Source organism: Mytilus edulis, unplaced genomic scaffold (genome assembly GCF_963676685.1).
Source record: "Mytilus edulis unplaced genomic scaffold, xbMytEdul2.2 SCAFFOLD_1105, whole genome shotgun sequence".
In the NCBI taxonomy this organism is placed as follows: domain Eukaryota; kingdom Metazoa; phylum Mollusca; class Bivalvia; order Mytilida; family Mytilidae; genus Mytilus; species Mytilus edulis.
This window is the reverse complement of record NW_027267212.1, coordinates 1-8,847: the sequence shown is the minus strand read 5'-3', so window position 1 is coordinate 8,847 and position 8,847 is coordinate 1.

Here is an 8,847-nt window from a genome sequence, read left to right as displayed (position 1 = left end):
TAAATTTAATGAAACTCATAACAACTTTTGCCTAGCTTATGTAGACTTAACTTTTGAGTTTCGAATTTTCAAAATGGCCGCCGTTGCCATGGAAACAGCAAAAATTTTCTAAATGGCTGCCGCTGGCCTGGCAATGGGGAAAGGGTGCCATCCGCTATTGCTTGCAATGGCAAATCTAGTTATTTTTATTTTTCTTCCACGCTTTTTGTCCAGGCCATATCTTGGCACTGTATGATCGATTGGTCATGGAACTATACCATAATGTTACCCAGCATATAAAGTTTTGCAAACAGGGTATGGCATCATCAAGATGGCTGCTGTTGCCATGGAAACTGATAAAATGTGAAAAAAATTGCAAATTCTAAATCTTTCATTATAAGACCTAGCTGGATGAAACTTTATGGTAATGTTCCTTGGTATGCCTAGATGTTGTTACAATATTAGGAAATTCCAAAATGGCCGCCATTGTCATGGAAACAGGGCGAAAGTTTAACATTGACCGTATGGGAAAACACATAAAAGTTACATTTTCTTGAAGAATATAGCATCAATCCCAATGAAACTTTATAGTTATGTAACATGGCATGTACCAATGTGGCACCTGTCTTTGGAATTTTGGAAATGGTAACTGTTACCATGGAAACAGCACAAATTTCAAAAATTTCAAAATGCTCCAAACGAGATAAAATTTTACAACAATGTTAATAAACATGTGTAAAAGCCCTCTTTGACTTTAAAATTTTCAAAATGGCTGCCACTCGCCTGGCAATGTGGGAAGGGTGCCATCCGCTATTGCTTGCAATGGCAAATCTAGTTATGGCACCCTCAACGGAGTTGGGGTGACATCTTGTTATTCTACGTTTCTTTTTTTTCTTTTTATTTTTATTCTTCCACACATTTTGTCCACGCTATTTCTCGTAATTGGTCAGACCCATGTTGATGGAACTATACCATAATATGAACCGCCATGTGAAGTTGTGCAAGAGACATTGGAATGGTAAAAAATGGCCGCCGTTACCATGGAAACAAAAAAAATGTAAAAAAAAATCCAAATTTTAAATCTTTCGTTATAAGAGGCAAAGTCTTGAAAGTTTATGTAAATGTTGGCAGTGGTGCCCCGAGGTACCAACAGTACTTGGAATTTTCAAAATGGCTGCCATTGCCATGGAAACTAGACAAAAGTTTAACATTGACCCTATGGGAAAATGCGTTTTAGCTGCATTTTCTTGAAAAATATAACAACAATTCCACGGAAATCGTAATTAGGAGTGTGTGCAAATGGTCACATGCAATTGCTGTACTGCTAACATGTACTAGAATATTCTAGAATAAAAATATGTATTTTATTTAATGTGCTTTAAAGAGAAAATCGCCACCGAGAGAACGAGAAACACTCAGAGTACAAATTACTGACATTTCTGCACTTGCGTTAAAGTACATATCCGTGAATGACACACCTGCTAAAATATACACATTAGCTGAAATCAATCGATAAACATGTAATTAAATTGTACACGATAAGTTACATGTATTGTATGATACGCGAGCTATTGAAGAATAAATTGAACAGTTAATACGCCGCTCCGTCAATATATACACATGTTGTCTGTCCTACGTCCCCTCTAAAAAGAATATTAATATGCTAAGTCCACGATAATATACTTGAGTATCACGTGACACCACCTTCCTACTTGCGCGCGTGTCTAATTTTACATTTAAAAAGGATTCCCAAACTATGTATAGAACTGAAACGTATTCTACGGAAGAGGAAAAAAAAGGGGGGGGGGTTGTTTAGACATGCTGATTCCGACATGTATAATAGATATGCCATTTGACTTTTGTACACTCATAATTGTTGATGCTACTGTGACAATGTGCAGTACGGGGTGCCATCGTCCGCTATTGCTTGCAATAGCAAATCTAGTTTTTATTATTCTTCTTCAACACTTTTTGTCCACACAGTTTCTCGGAATTGTATGGACCAATGTTGATGGAACTATACCATAATGTGGACCAGCATATGAAGTTGTGCACCTGACTTTGGAATGGTCAAGATGGCTGCCGTTTCCATGGAAACTGCAAAAATCCGAAATTATTCAAAGTGTTCCAAACTGGAAGAAACTCCACAGGAATGGTAACTGGCATGAGATGATTTGCAGTTTGACTTTGGAATTTCCAAAATGGCTGCCGTTACCATGGAAACACCTCAAATATCAAAAATTCTAACTCTTTCATTATAACATCCAGCTGGGTGAAACTTTATGAAAATGTGACCCAGTATGCCAAGATGTCAAAACAATATTTGGATAGTTCAAAATGGCCGCCGTTGTCATGGAAACTAGGGCCAAGTTTTGCATTGACCCAATGGAAAAATGCATAAAATCAGCATTTTCTCAGAGAGTAGTGCACCAAAGTTAATGAAACTATACTGATATATAACATGACATGTGGCAATGAGATGTACGCTTTTAGAATTTTGGAATTATCTACTGTAACCATGGTTGCAGCACAAATGTTCAAAATTTCCAAAAAAATTTAAGTGCTGCAAACTGGATGAAACTTTACAGGAATAGTGACTGACATGTGCAGAGTTGCATTTTGAAGTTGGAATTTCCAAAATGGCCGCCGTAACCATGGAAACAGCAAAATTGTCCAAATTTTCAAAATGCTTCAAACTTAATGAAATTTTGCAAAAATGATAACTTGCAAGGGTAGATGCCTTCTTAAACTTTGGAATTTCCCAAAATGGCTGCCGCTCGCCTGGCAATGGGTGGGACGAGGGTGCCATCCGTTATTGCTAGCAATTACAAATCTAGTTTTTATTAATCTTCTTCCACACTTTTTGTCCACGCTTGTTCTCAGAACCAAATGGGTCAATGTTGATGGAACTCTACTATAATAAGGACCCCCATGTGAAGTTGTGCATCTTGCTATGGAATGGTCCAAGATGGCCGCCATTTCCATGGAAACGGTAAAAATGTAAAAAAAAATCAAAATTCCAAATCTTTCATTGTAAGACCCAACTGGATGAAACTTTATGGAAATGTTCCTTGGTATGCACTGATATACCGACAATATTTAGAAATTCCAAAATGACCACCATTGTCATGGAAACAAGGCGAAAGTTTAACATAATGCCCTATGGGAAAATACATTAAAGCTGTATCTTCTAAAGGAATATAAGATCAAATCTATTAAAACTTTATTGATACATTACATGGCATGTCACAAAGTGGCACCTGTCTTTGGAATTTCGGAAATGGTAACTGTTACCATGGAAACAGCAAAAATTCCAAAATGCTCCAAACGAGATGAAATTTTACAACAATGTTTATAAACATCTCTTCAAGCGTTCTTTGACTTTGAAATTTTCAAAATGGCTGCCGCTCGCCTGGCAATAGGGGGACGAGGGTGCCATCCGTTATTGCTAGCAATTACAAATCTAGTTATGGCACCCTCAACGGAGTTGGGTTGACATACTGTTATTATGGCACCCTAAACGGAGTTTGGGTGACATATTGTTATTCTACGTTTCTTTTTTTATGGCACCCTCAACGGAGTTGGGGTGACATATTGTTATTGTTCGTTTCTTTTTGTCTTATTATTATGGCACCCTCAACGGAGTTGGGGTGACATATTGTTATTCTACGTTTCTTTTTTTTCTTATTATGTCACCCTGACGGAGGTCGGGTGACATATTGTTATTGTACGATTCTTTTTTTTATTCATAATCTTTCTTATTATTCCACACTTTTTTGTCCAGACTATTTCTCGGAATTGAAAAGACCAATGATGATGAAACTTTACCATAATGTTACCCCCCATGTGCAGATGTGCAATCGGGGGTTGGCATTTCCAAGATGGCTGCCGTTGTCATGGAAACAGAAATAAAGTGAAAAATCGGAAAGTCTTCCAAAATGAATGAAACTTTGTGAAAATGTTACTTGGCATGTGGAGACATGTAATCCATCTTTGGAACTTTCAAAATGGCCGCCGTAACCATAGAAACTGAACAAATATGAAAATTTTCAAAATGCTTTAAAAGTTCTGAAAATTAGCAGAATAGTGTATAGTGTGATATATATGTTAATTCAATGTTGATTTTTTTCAAAATGGCTGCCACTCAGTGGCAATTGGTGGACCAGGGTGACATCCGCTATTGCTCGCAATGGCAATTCTAGTTATTTTTATTATTCTTCCACACATTTTGTCCATCGTGTTTCTAAGAATTGAGTGATCCAATATTGTTGGAACTATAACATAATGAGGACCCCCATTTGAAGTTGTGCACCTTGCTATGGAATGGTAAAAGATGGCCGCCGTTTCCATGGAAACAGCACAAATGCGAAAAAAATCAAAGTGTTCCAAACTGGAAGAAACTCCACAGGAATGTTCACTGGCATGTGCTGATTTCCAGTTTGACTTTGGAATTTTCAAAATGGCTGCCGTTACCATGGAAACAGCTAAAATATCAAAAATTCTAACTCTTTCGTTATAAAATGCAACTGGATGAAACTTTATGAAAATGTTCTCCAGTATGCCAAGATGTCAAGACAATATTTGGATAGTTCAAAATGGCCGCCGTTGTCATGGAAACTGGGCCAAGTTTTGCATTGACCCTATGGAAAAATGCATAAAATCAGCATTTTCTCAGAGAGTAGTGCACCAAAGTCAATGAAACTGTATTGATATATAACATGACATGTGGCAATGAGATGTACGCTTTTAGAATTTTGGAATTATCTACTGTAACCATGGTTGCAGCACAAATGTTCAAAATTTCCAAAAAAAATGAAGTGCTGCAAACTGGATGAAACTTCACAGAAATAGTGGCTGACATGTGCGGAGTTGCATTTTGAAGTTGGAATTTCCAAAATGGCCGCCGTAACCATGGAAACAGCAAAATTGTGCAAAATTTCAAAATGCTCCAAACTTCATGAAATTTTACAAAAATGATGACTTGCATGTGTAGATGCAATCTTTGACTTTGAATTTTCAAAATGGCTGCCGCTCGCCTGGCAATGGGGGGACGAGGGTGCCATCCGTTATTGCTAGCAATTACAAATCTAGTTATTATTATATTTATTCTTCCACACTTTTTTGTCCATACTATTTCTCGGAATTGGCTTAAACAATATTGATGGAACTATACCATAATGTAGACCACCACATTCTATAGTGCAGTGGGGTATGGCACCATCAAGATGGCTGCCGTTGCCATGGAAACGAAACAAATGTGAAAAATTTCTGTTTTTTGTTTTGGTGAACTGTTTGAATATGCTTAAACTCAGAATCATCATATTTTAATACAATGAAGGTGCCCACTATATACAGGTGTTGGATGACTTTGGCACTCATTGGACCTACTATGTTGCCATGGAAACTAAACCAAAAATTTCAAAAATATCAAAATGCTCCAAACTTCATGAAACTTCACAGTAACGATGAGCAACATTGGAAGATGTGGAATTAGGCGTTGGAATTTCCAAAATATCTGTAGATACCATGGAAACAATGCAAAAAGGTCAAAACTTTGAATTTTCACAGAATATTCCAGAACATCAATGTTAAATGTATTCTAGAGACATTAAATGGTATATGATGGTATATATGATTATGGAGGGAAAACATTGCAGCGGGGGTTTGACTTTGGAATATTCAAAATGGCCGCCGTTACCATGGGAACAGCAAAATTATGAAAAACTTCAAAATGCTTTAAATTTAATGAAACTTATAACAAATGTTGCCTAGCTTATGTAGACTTAACTTTTGAGTTTTGAATTTTCAAAATGGCCGCCGTTGCCATGGAAACAGCAAAAATTTCTTAAATGGCTGCCGCTGGCCTGGCAATAGGGAAAGGGTGCCATCCGCTATTGCTTGCAATGGCAAATCTAGTTATGGCACCCTCAACGGAGTTGGGGTGACATATTGTTATTCTACGTTTCTTTTTGTTTTTATGGCACCCTCAACGGAGTTGGGGTGACATATTGTTATTGTTCGTTTCTTTTTTTTCTTATTATTTTTATTATTTTTATTCTTCCACACTTTTTGTCCAAGACAGTTCTCGGAAATTAATGGACCAATCTTGATGAAACTATGCTATAATGTTGTCCACCATGTGAAGTTGTGCACCTGACTTTGGAATGTGCAAGATGGCCGCGGTTACCATGGAAACTGAAAAAATGTAAAAGAAAATCAAAATTCTAACTCTTGCGTTATAAGAGCCAACCTTATGAAACTTTGTGCAAATGTTGGTGGTGGGGCCCCGAGGTACCAACAATACTTAGAAATTCCAAAATGGCTGTCATTGCCATGGAAACAGGAGAAATGTTTAACATAGAACATTCCAGAACATCAATGTTAAATTTATTCTACAGACATTTTATGTTAAATGATGGTATATAATTATGGTGAGAACAAATTGCAGCAGCAGGTTGACTTTGGAATTTTCAAAATGGCCGCTGTTACCATGGAAACAGCAAAAAAGACGAAAAACTTCAAAATGCTTCAAATGTATTGAAACTTATAACAAATGTTGCTTAGCTAATGTAGACTTGACTTTTGAGTTTGGAATTTCCAAAATGGCCGCCGTTACCATGGAAATTTCAAAAATTTCAAAATGCTCCAAAATTGATGAAACTTTACGACAATGTGAATAGACATCTGTAAATGCGGTATTTGACATCGGAACTTTCAAAATGGCTGCCGCTCACCTGGCAATAAGGGAAGGGTGCCATCCGCTATTGCTTGCAATCGCAAATCTAGTTTTTATTATTTTTCTTCCACACATTTTTGTCCAGTCTGGAACTCTCATATGAATGGCCACAAGAAGATGGAACTATCCCATTTTGTTAACCACCAAATGAAGATTTAATTTTTGGGGGTGGCACTTTCAAGATGGCTGCCGTTACCATGGAAACGGAACAAATGTGAAAAAATCCAGGTTTTTGTTTTGGTGAACTTTTTGGATACTATTTAACTCAGAATCATTATATTTTAGTACAATGTAGGTGCCCACTATATACAGGTGTTGGATGATTTTGGCACTCATTTGAACTACTATGTTGCCATGGAAACTACTCCAAAAAATTCAAAAATCTCAAAATGTTCCAAACTTAATGAAACTTCACAGTAACGATGAGCAACATTGGAAGATGTGGAATTTGGCGTTGGAATTTCCAAAATCGCTGTTGTTACCATGGAAACAATGCAAAAAGGTCAAAACTTTGAATTTTCACAGAACATTCTAGAACATCAATGTTTAATTTATTCTAGAGACATTAAATGGTATATGATTGTGGAGGGAAAAAATTGCAGCGGGGTTTGACTTTGGAATATTCAAAATGGCCGCCGTTACCATGGAAACAGCAAAAATACAAAAAACTTCAAAATGCTTCAAATTTATTGAAACTTATAACAAATGTTGCTCAGCTAATGTAGACTTGACTTTTGAGTTTGGAATTTCCAAAATGGCCGCCGTTACCATGGCTACCGCTCACCTGGCAATAGGGGAAGGGTGCCATCCGCTATTGCTTGCAATCGCAAATCTAGTTCTTATTATTTTTCTTCCACTTTTTTTGTCCAGCTTATATCTTGGAATTGGATGAACCAAATGTTATGGAACTATACCATAATGTTAACCAGCATGTGCAGATTTGCAATCGGGGTATGGCATTTTCAAGATGGCCACCGTTACCATGGAAACAGAACAAATGTGAAAAATAAAATTTTTGTTTTTGGTGAATAATTTGAGTATGCATGAACATAGAATCATCTAATTTTTATATATTGTTGGTGTCCACTATATACAAGTTTTAGGGGATTTCGGGAATCTTTGGAAGTACTATATTGCCATGGAAACTAAATACATTTAGCATTAAACCCTATGGGAAAGCCTTAAAGTAGCATATACTCCGTTAACAAGGAAGTTCAAACTCAATGAAACTACATGGATATGTAACATGGCATGTTTCAAAGTGGCACCTGTCTTTGGAATTTTGGAATTGGTAACCGTTACCATGGAAACAGCAAAAATTTCAAAAGTTTCAAATTGCTCCAAACTGTATGAAATTTTACAACAATGTTGATAAACATTTGTAGATACGCTCTTTGACTTTGGAATTTTCAAAATGGCTGCCGCTCACCTGGCAATAGGGGAAGGGTGCCATCCGTTATTGCTAGCAATTACAAATCTAGTTATGGCACCCTCAACGGAGTTGGGGTGACATATTGTTATTCTACGTTTCTTTTTTTTCTTTTTATTATTATTTTTATTCTTCCACACATTTTGTCCACGCTATTTCTCGTAATTGGTCAGACCCATGTTGATGGAACTATACCATAATGTGAACCGCCATGTGAAGTTGTGCAAGAGACATTGGAATGGTAAACAATGGCCGCCGTTACCATGGAAACTACAAAAATGTAAAAAAAAATCCAAATTTTAAATCTTTCGTTGTAAGAGGCAAAGTCTTGAAAGTTTGAGTAAATGTTGGCAGTGGTGCCCCGAGGTACCAACAGTACTTGGAATTTTCAAAATGGCTGCCATTGCCATGGAAACTGGACAAAAGTTTAACATTGACCCTATGGGAAAATGCATTTAAGCTGCATTTTCTTTAAAAATATAACAACAATTCCACGGAAATCGTAATTAGGAGTATGTGCATAGGGTCACATGCAATGCTGTACTGCTAACATGTACTAGAATATTCTAGAATGAAAATATGTATTTTATTTAATGTGCTTTAAAAGAGAAAATCGCCACCGACAGAACGAGAAACACTCAGAGTACAAATTGCTGACATTTCTGCACTTGCGTTAAAGTACATATCCGTGAATGACGCACCT